This window comes from Ricinus communis, chromosome 1 (genome assembly GCF_019578655.1).
Source record: "Ricinus communis isolate WT05 ecotype wild-type chromosome 1, ASM1957865v1, whole genome shotgun sequence".
Classification (NCBI taxonomy): Eukaryota; Viridiplantae; Streptophyta; class Magnoliopsida; order Malpighiales; family Euphorbiaceae; genus Ricinus; species Ricinus communis.
This window is the reverse complement of record NC_063256.1, coordinates 29,218,027-29,238,406: the sequence shown is the minus strand read 5'-3', so window position 1 is coordinate 29,238,406 and position 20,380 is coordinate 29,218,027.

Below are 20,380 nucleotides of genomic sequence, written 5' to 3'. Positions count from 1 at the left end.
TCAATCTTAAAAACCCCATTTAGATGTGTGTATTTTACGCACATCAAATAACCCCACACTTAGCTCATTGCTTGTCCTCAAGCAATCAAAAGTAAAATAAGGAAAATAAACCACTAAGGAACAATACTTAAACTGACAAACAAGCTAGAGAGTTCCTGCACATATCCTTAACAAGCACAAGTCAAACAAAAAGAAACGAAGCAATCAATTCAAGTATCACAACCAAGATGCCAATAATTCACAAAATACTGTCTCAAGGAAATTATTCAGAACCATCTCCTCACCAGATTCACTCTAAATCACTCAAAGTGTTTAAAGGGTAGTGTTTAATCGCTCAATGCATCAACTACTGCCTTACTTACTATATGCTTGCTCTTAAATCCTACTCCTACCACTTATGGAGAGTCAACAACCATGTCAAGAGGTCTTTATAATGGTTGTAATGGGGATTAGGTAGGGGTAGGTAAATTTGGTAAGAGTTGAACCTATGGTGTTCTGCAATGAAATATATGACATGCACACAAGTCACAATGATCACAAGGGGTAAACAATGGATAGTAGTCCAAGGTGGGAAATAGGAATCAAGTCAAAATGTTTAGCTCACTTACTTTTTTTCTTTTCATCACCTTTCCCTCTTATTCTTTTTTTTTTCTTTTTTCTTTTCATAAGAGAAGAACATTCACATAATAGAGTGAATTTCTTTTTGGATTGAAGTAAGCTGCTACAAGATTCTAAAGCTATTCCCAAGACAAAAGTTCCCAATAAAAACAACTCATGTGCAAAATCATAACCCAAAGCAGAATAAAACTAAGTGGTAATAGAATATGATAAAAGAAATGGTGAAAGAAAGGGTTATCTACAGAATCAATAAACGAATGAAGGCTATTTGGCTAGAATGAAAAACCTAAGTGCCTCTATCATACCAAAGTGTTAAACTCTCCTTGTGGCCCTCATAAGCATTACCGAGCAAGTTCTAAAAGTAAAAACAGTAATTGGCACTCTCAACAAGAAATAAATAAAAGCATATAACGTGTATGCTTACAATTTAGACTCAATTTCTCATAAGTGTGCTTTTTGAGTAGGTTCCAAATAAAAATCATCAAAACAGAATTAAATAGACCAAAGCAACTTAGTGCAAAACTCAAACTAATTATCTTACATTCTTCCGCAAGACTCAACACTATCGGTTTTACCCGATCACATGGACATAAACAGGATTTCAAAAGCAAGTCAACAGTAAGAGCATCGAAACAAAGTGAAAAATTTTCAAAATTTTACAAAAAAAATTGCACAAAGAATAAACAAATAACTGAGATGGAATAAATGAAATGCGATATATACACTAGAAAAGGATCTAAATTTCATATACAAAATAATAGAACATGAATGTAAGTATATATTGATATCACCACCCCACACTTGAAGGATACAACGTCCTCGGTGTACAAAATATATGAAATGAAAAGGAAAAAGAAACTATCATACGATTATGGCTCCGGGAGTGAAAAGAGGTGCATCGGCCAGATATATCAGTATTTGGTGATGCATGGTGGAGGAGTGGTTGCTCTCCGAGGATCGAAAGTAGTGTCACATGCGGTGGTGGATCAACAGGCGAGCGTCAATAGGAGGCTCGTCAGTCACTGTGTTGAAGGGTGCTCGGTTGGAGAGGGAGGGCCGGTTGGATCATCCGCTAGAGGGATGTCAAAATGGCTCGCTCGGAACCCGGCTCGTAGACGGTGCAAAGTCTGTAGCAAAAATATCATCGAACATGTCATTGGCCATAGAGGCCTCTAACCTACCTCCCTGCTTTCAATCAGGGCTTGAAGCATAGCCCTCGCCTCTCAAACCGAGCCATCATCCGGCTCACGAAACTCGACTGTGTTGTAAAAGGTCCTGTTGAAAAGCCTCTTGTCGAATGAAATCTGCTACGCTCCTCCTGCCAACCTCTGCACTCTGGCTGCGAGCTCTAAACTCAATTAGGGAGACTCCTAAAACAGTCAAGAAGACCCGGAAGGAGGCTGAAGTAGGCAGTGCGGAGGAAGACTCGGGATATCGGGAAGAAAGTGGGACATCCTGTGTACCATGGGCTCGTGGGGCGGTCGCTCCTCTCCGAGTCGCCAAGAGAGCATTCCTCGGTCTATACTCGGTCCTAGCGGACCGCATGAGTCACCATCCCCATACTAACCATCCGGGGAAGTCCCAACGTCTCCATCACCCCCGGCTCTCTCAAATGTGGTATCGCTTCCTCCAAAACTCCTAAGCTCCTAGCCGGTCGAGTAATGTAAGTCCCAAAACGGAAAAATACCTTCTTTGAGTTATTCTGAAGGCAACGTCGGCCAATAAGTACCCCATGTCGGTGGTCTTTAGTGCATCTTGTAAAGTATAAACAGTCAGGCCGGGTAACTACACCACCACTATCTCCCTGCCGTTGATGGTCCTAGCCGAATGCATGCAAGTCTGCATGATCCCTCGGGCAAGTTAGGCGCCTTGGGTGACTGTAACCCTCAGTGTCATCGGAAATCTCGGCCCACATCTGCGGATATGACACGCGGTGTGTATACGACTATAAACCTCTCCGGTGCATCCTCCTCAATCCACAAGCCTAAGTGTACCCCAAACTGCTGTACACTCATCATGAAAGTCTGCCTTGCTAGTCCGAATCGATCGCATCCGGTTGTTGGAAGTCCCATGGCGGTTTTGTAGAAAGAAAGTGTTGGCAAACTCCACAGTCAACTCCCTATATGTTGGTTCAACAATGTCAAAGAAATGTTGAAATGCGGGTGTCTCGAGATATCGGTGATTGCAAGTCCGACGGTCTCCGATCTTGGCCGATCTATCTCGCCCCTTTCCCAAATCTTTATGCCTCATCGATTGATATCTACCGCTCAAAGGTGGGCTGCCCTTGGAAAAGTAGGAATCGATGGCTGCGGTGGTCTAATTTGGCCTGAACTAGTCGGTGCGGTAGCGACAATCGAGAGGAAGAGGAACCATCGGTCCGCCTCCTCTTGTAAACTCATGATCCTCGTCTGGTGGACATAGTACCGAAAGGAAACTTTTAGTACTAAGGATCAACAAAATTCAGCGTATAACGACATAAAATGGATAAACCAAATGATTTAACTCGATAAAATTAAACTGCTCAATGTCCTGTAAAGAAAATTTAATCCACAACACTGCCAACCGACGCTAACCAATTAAATTTGCAATTCATCCATATGAAGTTTACTTCGCTATAATCCATCACAAGGCAAACCAACATGCTAATGTAAAACAGACACAAACGAGTTGACTATCTATGGCGAGCCTATTGTTTAGCGGCCGAACAATAATAATAAAGAGAAAAATAAGAAATTAATCACAACCATAAATAATGGTAGAAAAGAAAAACGGAAAATATGAGCAAGTTAAGTATATAAACTATATTAAAGAAAATAAAAGAAAATTAAGCACAAACATGAATGTAAATGCATACACCAAATAATAAAATAAGGAAATAAAAAAAAAATAAAAAAATAAAAATTGAAACACAAAATTCCAACACAAAGAAAATATAAATTCGAACTAATATCAAAATAAAATAATGAAAAATGAAGTTGGAGGGTACTTACTTGACAAATGCAATATCCAAAGCCTTCGAAATGAGAAATAAAATGTGAGAGAGTAAGAGATGGGGGAGAGCAAAATTTTTTTGAATGAAGTGGTATATATAGGCAAGTGTGTGGAACACGCCCGTGTTCGAAAACATGGGCCGTGTTCATGAACACGGTATGGATATCGGGCCGTGTTAAGCGAATAAAAACGTGTTGACTTACCACTTCTCAGAACACGCCCATGTTACGGACACGGTCTTTGACACGGGAACGTGTTGTGGACACGGCAGGGCATAAATGCCCGTGTTAGCTTCTGTGAACGTGTTCAGCTTAGTTTGATTTTCTTCAATCAGAACACGGGCCGTGTTAATGAACACGGTCTTGAACACGCCCGTGTTGATCTCCAGATAATGCAAAAGTTGCGATTCTCAGCACTTTCTCACTCTTTCTCACCTGCAAAACCAATAAATCCTCAACTCATTCACTCAACATAAATAAAACTTAACAAAAACCAACTACAAAATCTAATCAGCTAAGTTCACAATGCAAGGGTAAAGTATTCAAATTGAAAAATAGAATTTGGGGTGCCTCCCAAAAGCGCTTCTTTTTTATGTGATGAGTCTTCTTAGCTGGACTCATGGTGAAAAGCAAACGGTGGGGATTGGCGACCATCCATCCTTCTTCCAAGCAAATGGCTTCAAATATCCGCTTAGAGGGATAATCGTCAACTTCCTCTTCCCGACAGTCAAGCAAGCTGCCAGTATGATGGGCAAAACTCGCTCCTCATATATTTGCACATAGTCATGATGCTCTAGGGGCTCTTCCAATTTGAAAGCTAGAGTTTCAACAATTGGAAGGATCGACGGTTGGGCAATCTCTTCAGGAGTGTCGATGGTTTTCTTCAGTCCTTGGCTTAGTTCACTTGCTAGGAGAAACTCGAGCTCCTCCAAGACTTCTTTATTGGACAACTTGTGCTCATCTTCCATCATCGAAGGGACTTGTGGAAAATCTACCAACATTTCCTCTAACTGCAACTCAGCATCATCAATTGTACATTCCTGTTGATAGTCTTTCAGAGGGATCATGTTTGCCTCTTCCTTTTCTGGTTCTATCTCCATGTTCAAAGAGTCGTCCTGCACATAAGCATCATCGTCAAACATAATAGATAAACCAGAAAAATTCTCACCTGAACGCAAAGTGATGGCGCTCAAATGTTCCTCGGATTCAGCAGCGTTTGATGGAGTTCTCAATTGCTCTTCCGCTAGTAACTTGAAGATTAAGCCTACTTGATGCTCTATGTTGTTAATCAAGGCTTGTTGATCTTCAAGTATCCTCTTTGTTTGTTGGAATCTTTCCTCAAGACTTGTTATGAACCTCATCATCAGCTCCTCTGACACTAACTCTTCATCTTGAGTTGAAGGTGTAACATTAAATTTCTTGATGTAGTTCTTTGAGATTCTGGTGGTTCTGGGCCATCTAAGCTCCATCCATAGGGTGAATGAGTACTCCACTCTTGATTATAGGTGCTTCCATACGAGTCACTTGGCCAATTGCCCGTATAATTCACCTGTTCACAGTTATAAGAATAAGGAGTAAAATCACTGCACAATGGACAATCATTACTCAAATGTAAACCACAACAAAATTCATAAAAAACTTGAGATGAAAGGATAGGAGTGGAGAGTTGATCGGTAGCCCTGCAAAACGATTCCACTCGAGCTTCTAAAGATGTACGGGTATCTCAATTTTTAGCACTCTCTTGGTTCCTAATCCCATTTTCCAATGCGTCACACAAAGAGTTTGAGTTTAGCATTGAACCTCCTTATCATTCACTATCTGAATCATAAACTTAAACTAAATAAATATGTACAAATAAAATAAAATAAATAAACAAAAAAAAAGGCTAAATTAACAAATAGCAAATTTCACTCTAGTTTTCATATAATTCCCTGGCAACGGCGCCAAAAACTTGATGGGAGCTAATCGTGTTAGCTACAATCTAAGGCAGTGTACCTATCAATGCAGTCTAGCACTAATGGCGAGTATCAAGGTCGTATTCCTCGGGAAAGCGAAAGCCCAGAGTTACTCCTTTGTTCTTTGTTATATTAACCTAAAATGGATGATGAATAAATTCTAAACTAACTATTAACTACAAGCTAAGTTCTAAGGGAGATGCAGGAGTAATTGATAAGTGAAATAATCAAGACAAGAAGACAAACCCAAAGGGAATCTAAACTAGTTGGCAATCAAACAAAAGATAAAGGATCGGTGAGTCTAATTATGCTACCCGTGGGCCGAATTCTTAGCGAATTCGGTTTCTCTCTTGAGATAACCGAATTCCTAAACCTAATAACCTAAAGTTGGAATCTCTTCCTAACGATTGATTCTTAAATTAGCGTTAAGCTTTAATCCGCCTCTATTAAGCTTTGTTAATTCTTAATCCGGCTAGTTAATTATCCTTATCTCTAAGCGATTATTAACTAGTTCTTGCTATTCAAAATTCCAATTGCCAAACGGATTTCTCAATCTCATAAAACAATCTAAACATCACAATTCACAACGTCTCATGAATAATGTATAATCTTATTAATACTGAAAACAAGAAGAATACAAAACCAACTCGAACAATCCAACAATATAATATCAAGCCAACATAGTAAAGAAATCCCAATGGATTAAATCAATCTAGCTAATCATGTTCATTCTCAAAATATACAAGAATTCAATTACAACAATAAGCAAAGGTAGAGAAAACCCGATTACACCCTTGGATGAGAGTAAACAGCCCCAAATCCTTTTTCTCCAATTGAATCGATTCTTGTTCCTCTTGCTCGATTTGAAAATCAATCAACGAACCTTGCCCAATCTTCGATCCTTCAAGGGAATCTGATTGAAACCTTGATCCAAGTCTCCTTTTCCCTTGGTTTCATCTCAGAAAACCCTTAGGGAGAGAAAAATTAGGGTTTTGGGACGTTCTAACCCTAGCCTCCTCTTTTTCTCTTCTTTTCGTTCTTTTAATTAATACCCCCTGTCGCCTCCAACACGGCCGTGTTCCTGGCCGTGTTATCAACACGGGATGGTGTTCCTGGCCGTGTTACTCTCTGTGGTCGTGCTCCCTAAAATCTACTTCTTCTTTGATGTCCAACACGGTCGTGTTTGTCACCGTATTGGTAACACGGCCTATGTTTTGTGACCGTGTTGAGAACACGGCCAGTGTTGAGATCAACACTGCCATGTTCAGCTTCCTCATGCTCGTACTTAGCTCGTTTCGGCAGCTTTGACGTCCAATTATGCTCCAATTCTTTCCTTTTTCATCCTTTGACCTCTTTTGGACCTAATGCACACAAGCATATGTATAAGGTGAGTGTTGAGACCAATTCACATTCAAATGTCCATAAAATCAATCTTAAAAATCCCATTTAGATGTGTGTATTTTACGCACATCAGTTCTCGATTAGGTTGAAAAGCCTTGCAGTACCGTAGTCATTAAAGACACTTGGATGCGCTCCCGAAACCACCGCTCACAAGGACCTTAACTAGGACTTGAGGACATTGATCTCATTCTTAAGGCTTATGAACTCCATTTGAATCTCAAAATCCATCAGTATCTTATTCATATCAAGAAGAGAAATGGTTGTAAGTAAAAGGTTAAGTGCGTGTATGTCATGAATGCACATGCAATGTCCACTAAAAGAGAAGAGGTTAAGAACCTTAAAGTTTATTCACAGCCCAATCACGATCAAGTATATGTGCATAGCTAGATGTAACCACATAGAACATCAATATACACCTCGCATTCACAATCTCCCTTCCAAAGTCGAGTAGTGTCGAAGTCTTATTTCCTAGGTATTTTGGTTTAGATGGCCATCAACAGGGGGTGCGAAGCTCGATTCTTTCTAGTGTTTGAAACTTTAGGCTTAGGCTAACCCATAATTGGGAATTCTCCACTAGATGTTTGCAAGTCTCAAGTTCTAAGGGAGATTGAGTTTTCATTCGTTATCCCTTGATTTGCATTTCTCGAACATTCATATCAAGGAGGAATTTGTAATTATGAATGGTCTAGATCTAAGTTTCAAGCACTAAAAGTGGAATAAAGTCATGAATCATACTCATTATTTGTCATAACACATTCATGCTACTCTTTCACCATTTATGTACGTATTGCACCTTTTTGCCAATCCTGATGAGTGTTGGTCTTTTGAGTATTGCTAAGTGCGTTAAGAAAATAATGAGAAAGATTCGCAAGGTTATTCCAGGCAAACATATATTCACATGTTATCTGGAGACCTAGGAGAGGGATCTATGTTATTACATGAGCTTTGGCTGGGATACACAAGCTTAGTTTTCTTGGGAAGGAGAACTCTTTATATATTAGAGGAGGCCTATCACTTTTATATAGCTAGATGGGAGTGTCGTCACTGCATGACACAATAAGCCTTTTGGCCCCTAATACGTGTGCAAGGGTGGTGATCATCACTAATAGGTGTCGTCTCCTATTCAAATGGAATTAGGATATCCTACATATTAGTGCTACCAGGTAAAGATAGGGCCATCTTAACCCTATTACAAGTGATGCAAAGCTAGATTAATAAAATTAGGAAAATGAAAAGCCTCAGAATGAATCGGAATCAACTTCTCATTATTTCCCCAATTGAGTCGCCACTATGAGCGTGACTTTTTTCATGGGCCTACTCAAGAGCAGTAGCGACTATGTCACTACGTCAAAGGTTGTCTCGTCCATACTAGGCTCGATTTAAAGGTGAGCCGTCTAGGAAGAGGTCTCAAGGGATCACAATAACCGCGATGATCGCAAATTATTAGAGAAGACTGGAGGCACCACCAGGGTAAAATAACTAGGACAAACAGAGAGGGGCGAAGGATGGCGACTAGGATTCCTTGCGGAGAGCCTAACCTTCCCCCTCCCCGAATCAGAGATCTAGGTTTGGAAACTTAGGTATGTGTTTGGAAGGGATTAGGCACCACAACACTCCTAGAGACACAGTCCGGCCTCCACTAGACTCTGAATCTTTTGGTTTCCCTAATCGTATTAACCTAGCTTGGTTACTAACTCTTTTATTATCTCAATTAATCATGCATAAGTGAGGTAAAGAAATTACTAATCGAGCATACATTTACCTATATGGAAGGCACATTGGTGCCCCTAAGCCTAAGAGAGGGACGTTGGTATCTTAGATTTTATTTGACATGCCAAGATGAAAAAATAGAATCGATTTTATTAAGCATGTGGCTATCGGGTTCATTTTATCATTTAATTGATTAGGTGAATAAAACATGAAGGCGAGGGAACTCACATTGGTGAGTTGATTCATTTTAGTTTAGCATGTGAGGTGATCAATCAACCTAAAGCCAATTTGCCTTTAGCATGTGAGAGGAAATCTAAATATACCAAAGCAACAAGTAAATATAAAGAATGGGAAGGAAGGAATTAATGGGGTACAAATGGATAAGTAATTATAAAAGAGGAATAGCTAGCGTCCTAAATGAAATTAAACCAACCAACAATGACACTAAAGCAATTCAAAATATCCAACCAAAATTAAATCCATCCTCAATAAAGGAGTTATGCCCATTTGGGCTAACCAAACCTGTGCCTATAGAATAAAAAAGTTAGTCTAATACTCATGGGATAATTTAAAAAATAACAATGAGATAATTAATCACGTTTAACAAAGAGGCAATCAATCAAATACAATTAATCATATTAAATCTAACCTAAGGAAAATAAATGAAAAGCAAAGCATCTAATTAGGGATACGCATACTATTAAATCTATTGTTAACACATTTGCAAAATATATTTGAATCCTAAAAGGCATTAAATCTCACATTTTATCCTCTTAAAAGAGGGTTAACAACTTTAAGCATATGACATAATATCATAATAACATAGAAAATTGTTAAGCCCATTTTATCTAAATCACTTACTAATCGTGTCTACACATATCTTATTATTAAAGTATATATATTAAGCTTATGAACTAGCCCAAATATATCAAATAATGTTAAACCAACAATTAAATCTATCAAATAGAAAATTAACATGTTCATCCAATAATTTTTATAATATATGAAGACTTATAAAATCAAAAATCAATAATAAATAAGACAAAAGTAAAATAATCAAGCTTATGTGAGCTTACCCCACGTAGGGTAAGCCTTGGCCAACATGCACTAAGCGAAAGCCCATGTGGACAAAGCCTTACCCCGCTTGGGGTAAGCTCCCCAAAGCTTAGAGCTTATGATTTCTGGGGCTTGTTTCATAAAACACTATTTTCAGATTTAATGCAGACGTAAAATATGATGAAACACAACCAAATATGTACTTAAGATAGGTTTAATTCAGAGTTTTGGCTCTCGGGGTGATACCTTTTGAATAATAAGGTAAAAGTGATGGTTTTAAGAGAGAAAGGTTTTGTAAGCTCCTTGACACTAAGATAACCTCAAACGGCTTCTGGAATAAACAAAGTAACCTTGTAAATAATAAAACTGTGAAAAGTAAAGGGTTGGGTTTGTTTTAGTATTGAGTGAAGGAAAAGATAAAAAGGGTTAAATATGGGTATTTAGGCTAAAAAAAAAGCGGATGATTTGAAAGTTGCTGGAAAACTTGAAAGAGAGATTTACAATGGAGTTTTTGGCTTTTAAATGAGAAAGTGGATGGTTAAAGGTTATGAGTATGTTGATATGTAAGAAAGACGAAGAAGAAGACCTTAAAGGCTTTGGAAGAAGGAAAACAAATCCTCCCTTTTTCTTTTTGGTCAGAGAGTGTATACCTAAATTTATGGCTAGGGCTTTCTGGGTAAGAAAAGGATAATTTTATATGCATATTTTTAGGGTTTTGGATAGTTGATTTGTTGTGTTTTAATTTGCTTGAGTAATGTAAGGAAAGGGATTGATTTTTGGTATTTTTGGGAGGGGTCTGGTTTGAAACACGCATCCCTGGGAGGGAACATACCTCTTAGGTATGAATCACCATGTAGATTGCAGTCTAGGCCTTTAGTCCATATGGGCTAAGCAAAAGCCCACATGGGCTTAGCCTAGCCCAAGTGATGTAAGATGGCTTTTCGAAAGACTTTATGGGTTTTAAGGTCTTGGTTAGGGTTTTCGTGACTATAGGGTTATGTTTCCAGGTTAAAAAGTTTTCTGGTTTCCTTTTTAGGTTTCCTCAGTTCATTTCAGAGCTTTCAGGCATCCATTGGTGTCTTTCAAAGCCTTTTCCTCACTATCTTAAAGCTCATTCCATCGAACTTATCCTAGTCTCTTCATCAGCCTTATGTAACGGATGAGCAAAAGTTAAGTAATAACAATGATATTATGATGGATTTTCAATATGATGGGTTAAATGATTAGAATAACATGCTAAATTCATGATCTTATTTGGTATTTATCAATTTCTTAAGATTGCACGCTCAAATTTAGATTCTGCCATGAAATTTTTTTTATCTTTTATTAGTTCATTCTTTTGTATGTTTGTACCATTTGTATGTGATTTGGTCTAGTTTGATTCATTTCTACATCCATTATCTTCTATTTTTCGAGTTTTAATCATTCTTTTATCTCTTGTGAATATTAAATTGGCTTTGGCGCGAGAGGATTGAGGAAGATTTACAAAATAGAGCAAAAGCAAGCCCTAGAGCCGATCGGCTCTGCTTTGCGCTGATTGACTCTGTGACCTCAACCGATCGGCTTTGCACCACTTTTGCCTTATCTTTTGGATTTTATTGGTATTTTGTGTACTCTAACTTAGTTTATGCATCTTTCCTTTGATTTTTAGTTGTAGGAAGGTTGTAATAGTTAGATTTAATTTTCTAAACTTTATTTTTGTTCTATGTTTGATTGATGCCAAATATTTGCTATGTGATTGTCTAATTAAAATTGGACATATAGACTTTAGGTTAAAATTAGACCTTAACATGAAAAAGTAGTCCATTAGGTTAAAGGATGGTAAAATGGGCTTAAATTAAAATCCATATAGACTTATTAGGTTTTGTAATTTTTTAATTAAATTAATTGGTCCATACTAGATTAAGAATCATCCAATTGGACCTCAGCATAAAAGATAGTCCATTGAGGCTTAAATGCATAATCTGTAATTCGGCTACACTAAGTGGGCCTTGTACATAATTAAATAGTTAAGTAGGCTAAGCAAACCAAACATGAGTTGGGCTTAATAAAATGGGCTAGACTTAAGAAGACCTCACAAGCTGTAATGGATGGTTGTAAGAAATACAACTGTCGCATTCATAGGAAATAACCCATTAAATAATAAGATTAAAGAATAAGATACACAAATATGGATGTTGGCTTCTGGATCCATCTTTAGATGTGGCGAAACTTCCTTATGGAATCTAGTATTCCACTCAATTAGTAAAAATGCTCCGGAGAATTACCCCAGTGGCGACTTTCATCTCTATTCTAGTCTTTGTGATTAGCTAGCGTTTTCCTATTAGGTTGAAAAGTCTCGCAATACCATAGTCGCTAGAAACACTAAGGTGCGTCCCTGAAACTGCCGCCCACAAGCAGCATACTCCCTTGGTAAGCCTTTTCCAACTTTTGATTGTTTTGCGTGTTATGACTACTTTACCTCATTGAGATCCTTGGTAGGAATTGAGAATTTTTTATTTTACTTCCGCTGCACCTTTCCTTATGTTTTAATATCAATTCCCAACAAGTACTAATGGGTCGAGCCCCTATCATTAAACCAAGCTTTATAGCTGAAACCTACACTCAAATGGTTATCACATGAGAAACAATAAGAATAGTGCAAAAGGAATTATGGTAGAGGAGAAAGACATACATGGATGGCGTGCTAGAATCTATAGAGCCTCTTGCTCCCTTAAACTGTGATATCCAGCTGTTAGTATAAATAAGCCAAGGCAGTAGCCCTCCAGTTGAAGGAAGAGACTTGGTCCAAGTCTATCAGGGAGCTAGATGATGAAGGTTCAATGAGTTCCCCGAATCGCAAAATAGGGTGGTCCCGAACAAATAAACTAAACCTCCCTAGCACAATAGGGAGTAAATCCCCTGGAGTGAAGAGGAATGCTCTGATAAGCAAATAGTGGGTGTTCTTGCATGTAAGCGAGAACCCCAAGTGATCGATGATGTACTAGTCCCAAGCCTCAAAACTTTGATCGTGAATAGCATCATCAAAGGGTACAGGGGGTACCCGAAAAGTCGATGCTGCTGATGCTAGCAAAAAAAGGGGGGATAGAATTAGTCCCCCGCTAGAGTGTGGAAAGTGTGGGCGGTATTCATCCACCTCTCAATAACTTCATAGATGAAGGTATGATCAGTCCTCCCAAAAGCCGAGGGGAGTGTAGCAACAAACTGGCGAAACCCGGTGTCTCCAATCCGAGCCTAAACAGAGCTCAAAAGCTCATCGAACCACTCGCGAGCTCCGTAAAAGCTATCAGCAAACTGGATTAAGGCCATATCAGTATGAAAAGACACAAAATAATAGATTGGATACATTTTACACATAACAAAGTTGAAAATCAGGTATGAAAGTTAATTTTTTTGATTTTTGGACCAAATCAGTGTGCATAGTGCTGGTCTGGCCTGTACAAAATCGATTGGAACTATGCACATAATTGATTGACACTACAAATAGTCGATCGATTGTTCATTCTAGGGCAGTCGATTTCACTCTAATTTCGTACAATTATTTTATGCATCTTTTAGTGTATAAGTGATAAATAAAAAATAATAACAAGAGGCCGAAAACCCTCGATGTGTGCTTAATTTGGCCCAACGAGAAATTTCTTCTCCTTTAACCAAACCTAGGTCGTTCTAGGGAGAAATCAGCGGTGAGAACTCCCAGTTCGGGGCAAATGGGGTGTGGCCAGATGGTCTAGAGGAAGAACTCGACATTTTGAGAAAAGTTTGAGCATATTTGGTCAAGGAATGAGAGAGAAATCAAAGAAATAAAGTAGATAAAAGTAAAAAAAAATGTTAGAATGAGAAAAGAAAGGAGAAAAGAAGAAGATATATGTCCTAAAAATGGCAAATTACCATTTTGGTCCCTGATTGTCAAATTACGTTTTGGCCTTTGGCCGTTAAAATTACTAGTTTATTGCTCAAAAGTTGGAAATTTACTAAATCGCAACCAAAGTGGGAATTGTAGCTCTTTACTTCCCGAAGTGGAAGACACTAAGAAAACTCCAAATAATTAGAGATGAAAGTGCCCATCACCTAGAAATTCGAAGAAATGGGCAAAGTCCCTAAATTAAAGCCAGATAGAAAATATGCACCAGATCAGTTTTAGAAGAAAAGGACCACAAAATCAGAGGGAGGTCTTTGTATTTATCTTGAGGGAAGGTCTTCAAAATGTGACAAGCATACTCTCTAATTAAAGTAGATATAAAATCTGCACTAGAAATTTGGAGGGATTCTTCACACACAGTTTACTTGGAAGGAGGTCTTCATGATATTACGAGCCTACAAAGCGAAGCTTCTACAACCCTTATATCCTTTTTTCATATCCTTGATGTTTATGATTTGTTTCAGTTTATTTAACCATGAAAATGTTTATAAATCTTGACAAAGAAGGGACAAACTATAAGCACCCATTTTTCAAATCTAACTATTGAGAGAATAATGAAAAATCTAATGATGAAAGTTGTTCCTCCCTAGTCTCATAGAGTTGAGAAGAGCTAAGATCCCGATTAGAGTTACAAGTAATTTAGACAAAATATTGTCTATTGGAATTAAATTGGACTAAATTGACTAGAATAGTCAGTTTTAAGGTCAAAATTAGTCAAATTGCCAAGTATAAGGACTACATTGTAAGATTTTAGACATTTGCCAACCAAGAGCCAATTGACTCTTCATACAGTTGATTGGCTCTCGATAGAGCTAGTCATTTTTCAGTGTTTTCTAGTTTTAAACGTTAATCATTTTTAAAATTAACTTTCTAGAAGGAAGAACTCTTGATGTGAATGCTATCCAGTAAACGATGATTCTTTAACTTCAAATAACCTCTCTCAAAGCTTTTCAAAAGGCTAGTGCATAATGGCCTACTCCAACCCACTTCTCTCAAAAACCTACCAAACCTTATGCACCCAAACATAAGGTAAACACCTACTGCAAGTTCAACCAGGCACCTGCACACCACATCGACAATTGCTTTCGCTTTAAACACAAAATCCAAGACCTAATCGATGCTAAAAAACTAACCAAATAAAATTAGATTTGGCCCTCAAAGGGTGGATCTTGATGAGAAATTCAAATTAAAATTCTTTTAAAATGAAAGGTGTGTAAAACTTGGAAAATACTATTTAAAGATCTTGATGTTTGTATAGGAGTAGGGTTTATTAAGGTTTTTGCTATTTTGCACAAGAATGGGTATAGATAGAAAGTGGGGCTAGGATTTTTTTATGTATATGGGTATGGAGATTAGAAAGTGTGTGAACGTTGAAAAGGAAGATGTGTTTTAGGGTTAGAGATCGGAGGGCCAGGATGGCGCCACATCATTTGATAAATTTTGTCTTAAAATGACATGATATAAAGCTGAAAAGGCCCTACCATGGCTTGAACACGCACTAGCTTAGCCTGAGCTCGCACTAGCTTAGCCTGACTGCGTGCTAGCTTAGCCTAAGCTCGTGCTAGCTTAGCATGACAGCTTTACTAAAGTGTGGTTTTTTAGGTTCCAGCGCTTTAAGTCGATCCTCAAGGCTGCTTCCATAGGTTTAATAAATGTTATTCATTCAAAAGCATTCCACCAACTAAAACGTCTCATCATTGGGCTTATAAAAATTTTGATTTGAAAAAATTTGGTGCTAATAGTTTGGCCTCTACTTTGGAGGAATTTTCAAAAAAAAAAATATTTTTGCAGAAGAATACATTTTGAAAATTAGTTCCAATAAAGCATAAAGAAGCTTAGGGTTCAGGTCTCGTACCTTGACTATGTATGACACGTTGGTGCGATACCATCATTTCAAGGTGCGTTAGTATGATACCGTCATCTTCTTGGGTCACGTTAGTGTGAAACTATTGTCTCCTTGAGTTGCATCAGTGCGATACTGACATCTTCTTGAGGGTGTGTCTGTGTGATACCAGCATCTTCTTGAGGGTGCATCGGTGCGGCATCAGCTTCTTCTTGAGTTGTAGTGATGCGATACCATCATCTTCTTGAGGGTGTGTTAGTGCGATACCGTCGTCTTCTTGAGGGTGCATTTGTGCGATAACGCATCTTCTTAAGGGTGCGTCGGTGCGATATTGACATCTTCTTGAGGGTGCGTCGGTGCGATACCGGCATCTTCTTGAGTCTGCAACGGTGCGATATCATCGTCTTCATGAGGGTGCATCGGTGCGATACCGGCGTCTTCTTGAGGGTGCATCAATGCGATACCGGCGTCTTCTTGAGGGTGCGTTGATGCGATATCATCATCTTCTTATAGGTGTGTCGGTGCAATAATGTCATCTTCTTGAATGTGGTTATTGATGTTTTAGAGGCGCATGAGCCGTGGTCGAGCTGTGTGTTATACCTGAAAAAGGCAATAATGCCTCAAAGGGGGACTCCTTGGGCTTGAGGTTAGCATTCCATATTGAATGGAGATAAGAGAATTATACTTGGATTGCTTGGTTAGGTGGTATCCTGATCTGCATAGGTTGAAGCTTGTGTTCAAGCCGTGGGGAGTGTTATGCATTCAAGCTCTTGGATATTTTTAGCATCCTCTGTTGACAAGTTTATTCATGTAGGCATGAGTCTATTCTAATTTATGCATGATATGCTTGCATTGGGTTAGATAGGAGCATGTTGTCTTGTAGAGGCTGCAAGAATTTCTAAGAATGAGCATGATCTGGTTCTCTTGAGTGCTTGATGTAAACTTAACCTTCTACAGTCTCTTCTTGTTGCAGCTTCCAAAAACTTTGGTAAGATTTTCACTACTTCTAGTGGTACGGACACCAATACTTTGGCAGTAAGCCTTATGACTTTGTTGATGTATGTCTGATGGGATGTAGTCATATCTTGCTTCTTGCTTGCCTACTCAGCTTTCGGTTTGAGGAGTTCAAGGACTGTGCTATCCCTTCGCAGGTATTTGTGTCTTTCGAGCATGGGAATGAGATGGGGTAGATACCTTCAACGGGAACTTGCCTGCAAGCCATACCATCGCTTTTTTCTTCTTTATTTTCTCTTTCTTTTTTATTTTTTATTTTTTCCTTTTTATTGCCCTAATTTTTGCCTATGCTGCCCTTTTTGGGTTTTTGATCCAGTGAGCCATTTCGCCTTGATTGTTGCCTAGGTCGCTCTTTTTTGGATTTTCGACCTAGTAGGTGTCAACACACATTTTCTAGATCCAGATATCGAGGGAATTATAGAAAACCTTATGACGAAGTTACTACCTTTCTTGAGTCTTAGAGATGGAGAACAAGCGAATTCAAGTAAGGGTTGAGAATAATTGGATTTAGAATTACTTTTCTAGAATAAATTTGGACCCAATTGAAGGGTGGAATGGTAGTTTTTACAAGTTCAAGGACTAAATTGGTAACTTTTTCTCCTTAGAGTCAATCAACTCTACATACAGCTGAATCGGCTTTACACAGAGCCGATTGGCTGAGCATAGAGCCGACCGACTTTATACCATGAGAATTGACTATTTTTCGAAAATTGACGCCATTTCACGTGTATTTCTGAACTAAAATGCCAAAATTGGTAAAAAAGAAGTTTCTAAAAGATATTTGTGATAATTATTAGGACTTTTAACTATAGTTAGTGATAATTATTTTGATTTTATTGGATATTAATCTAATAAGAGGAAAGATATTTGATTGATATTTTAATTGAAATAATTGCATAGTTGTCTGCTCCACTAGGGTTCCTAACCCTACTCCTATAGATAGAATAACATGGCTTAGGTCTAGGGTTGGCTACACTCATTAATTACTAGAGTGACACATATCAATTATTAGAATTTCAGTTAAAGGGGTCATTAAAGAACTAGAGAGATTTGGAAACTTGTTTTTGAATGACAGAAGATTTTTTAAATCCAAGTAGTATTGGATTCTCAACCAATATTCGACTCCACCATCTTATCATCTCTAGAGACTCGATGATTAGCATTCAACGGTGACAACCTACGAGTTCCCCAAATCCAACATCATCAACATCCCTATTTTTACAAACTGATTATGTTTTAGAAACAGGATTAAGATTCCTTCTCTTTAGTTATTTTGTATGCTCTATATGATTTACATGATAAGAATAGGATTTCTTATGAATTAACATGCTTATAAATTGTCCGGCATTGAATATGATAATATGAACATGTTGGAAATTGAATATGATAATAAGAACATGTAGGGCTTTGAATCTAATGATGTATTTATAATTAGATTTTGAACCTGATTAGTTAAAAGATTAGGGTTGCATAATTTGTCATTGAGCTAGACTAGGTGGGCCTTATACATAATCTCACTTTAAACATGGGCTGGGTTTAATAAAATGGGCTAAACTAAGGTGGATCTCACATTTTGTAGTGCTTAATGTGTATAAATATAATTATTGCATTTATAGGGAATAACTCATTAAACAATAAAATTAAAGACAAGGATATATAAATAAGGAAGTTGGCTTTCGGATCCATCTCTGGATTTGTGGCATAAGCTTCCTTTTAGAATCAAAAAATGTCACTTATTAGTAAAGTGTCTAGTGAATTACCTAGGTGGTGACTCCCATCTGTGCTAGTCTCTATGACTAGTTAGCATGTTCCCGATTAGGTTGAAAAGCCTTGTAGTGCCGCAGTCGCTAAAGACACTTGGGTACGCGCTTGAAACCATTGCCATTAGGATAAGAGAATCTAATTCCAGTGTATGTTTTTCCTTAATTTTATTATTTAATGAGTGATTCTTGCATCACTACACCATTATCACACATTGTGCACTTTGGTCCTTATAGCCCCGATGGCATCGGGTAGTGGTTCTTTGGTTCCACTCAAACCTTGAAATTACGACACTAGCCAACCATCACTCATAAGTAATGAGTGAAGTTCCTTTATTGCATGGACTCTTGAATGGGGAGATGCCAAGGAAGAACACTTTTTACTTGTGGGAGCCTTTTTACCCTTACCCAAGACTCAGCTCATTGTAACGACTATAGTAATCTTTCTTAGGAACCTTATTCCTTGCTATTTGAGATGTGTTTCCTTATAAGTACTGTAGCCTGCATATTGGAAAGCATTGGCCCAAGAACATGTGGAATCAAGCCCTATGCCCAAAATATGCAGGCTTTATGCTGAAAGAAATCGCGTTGATTGTTTTAAATCTATTTTGAGAGTTTATGGCTTGTGCATGGGGCCTACTATCCCTTATTGGTAGGAAGCCCAAGCCTAGAATCCTAGGGAAGAAAGACCCACTGATATGGAATCAGTCCAACAAGAGGTCCATCACACAGCTCAAGTGCAAGATAATGATGCTACGGTCCATGCCTTGCTAGTGCATGAAAATGCTAAGCAAAGATCAGAACATTTCATGGGATTCTCATCAAAACAAACCTTTATCACTTGCCTTTATTGGATGGTTGAATAAAAGCTTGAAAAGGGGAATATTTGCTGCTCATTATGTTCAGTTTTTGCTGTTCATAAAGGTGGACGTTTTTGGAGTTATTCTTTGTTTAATTTGCTATTGGAATTTCAGTTTTAAGTGTGTAATAAAACCTTTGTAATGATATGGAATCAGTCCAACAAGAGGTCCATCACACAGCTCAAGTGCAAGATAATGATGTTACGGTCCATGCCTTGCTAGTGCATGAAAATGCTAAGCAAAGATCAGAACATTTCATGGGATTCTCATCAAAATAAACCTTTATCACTTGCCTTAATTGGATGGTTGAATAAAAGCTTGAAAAGGGGAATATTTGCTGCTCATTATGTTCAGTTTTTACTGTTCATAAAGGTGGACGTTTTTGGAGTTATTTGTTTAATTTGCTATTGGAATTTCAGTTTTAAGTGTGTAATAAAACCTTTGTAATGATATGGAATCAGTCCAACAAGAGGTCCATCACACAGCTCAAGTGCAAGATAATGATGCTACGGTCCATGCCTTGCTAGTGCATGAAAATGCTAAGCAAAGATCAGAACATTTCATGGGATTCTCATCAAAATAAACCTTTATCATTTGCCTTAATTGGATGGTTGAATAAAAGCTTGAAAAGGGGAATATTTGCTGCTCATTATGTTCAGTTTTTGCTGTTCATAAAGGTGGATGTTTTTGGAGTTATTCTTTGTTTAATTTGCTGTTGGAATTTCAGTTTTAAGTGTGTAATAAAACCTTTGTAATGATATGGAATCAGTCCAACAAGGGGTCCATCACACAGTTCAAGTGCAAGATAATGATGCTACGGTCCATGCCTTGCTAGTGCATGAAAATGCTAAGCAAAGATCAGAACATTTCATGGGATTCTCATCAAAACAAACCTTTATCACTTGCCTTAATTGGATGGTTGAATAAAAGCTTGAAAAGGGGAATATTTGCTGCTCATTATGTTCAGTTTTTGCTGTTCATAAAGGTGGACATTTTTGGAGTTATTCTTTGTTTAATTTGCTGTTGGAATTTCAGTTTTAAGTGTGTAATAAAACCTTTGTAATCAACCTTTAATAGCTGTTATAAAGATTTTCTTTATTTAGCACTTTTATTTGCTGTTTAATTAGGGATGTTACAAGGGAATGTGAATCCTTGTAGGTAGTCGGGTTTTTAGGAGGAAGTTGAAGAGTTTATCTATGTCATGTAACTCTTCTAGTGGTTGAGTATAAATAGAACTCATGGCCAAGTGTTATA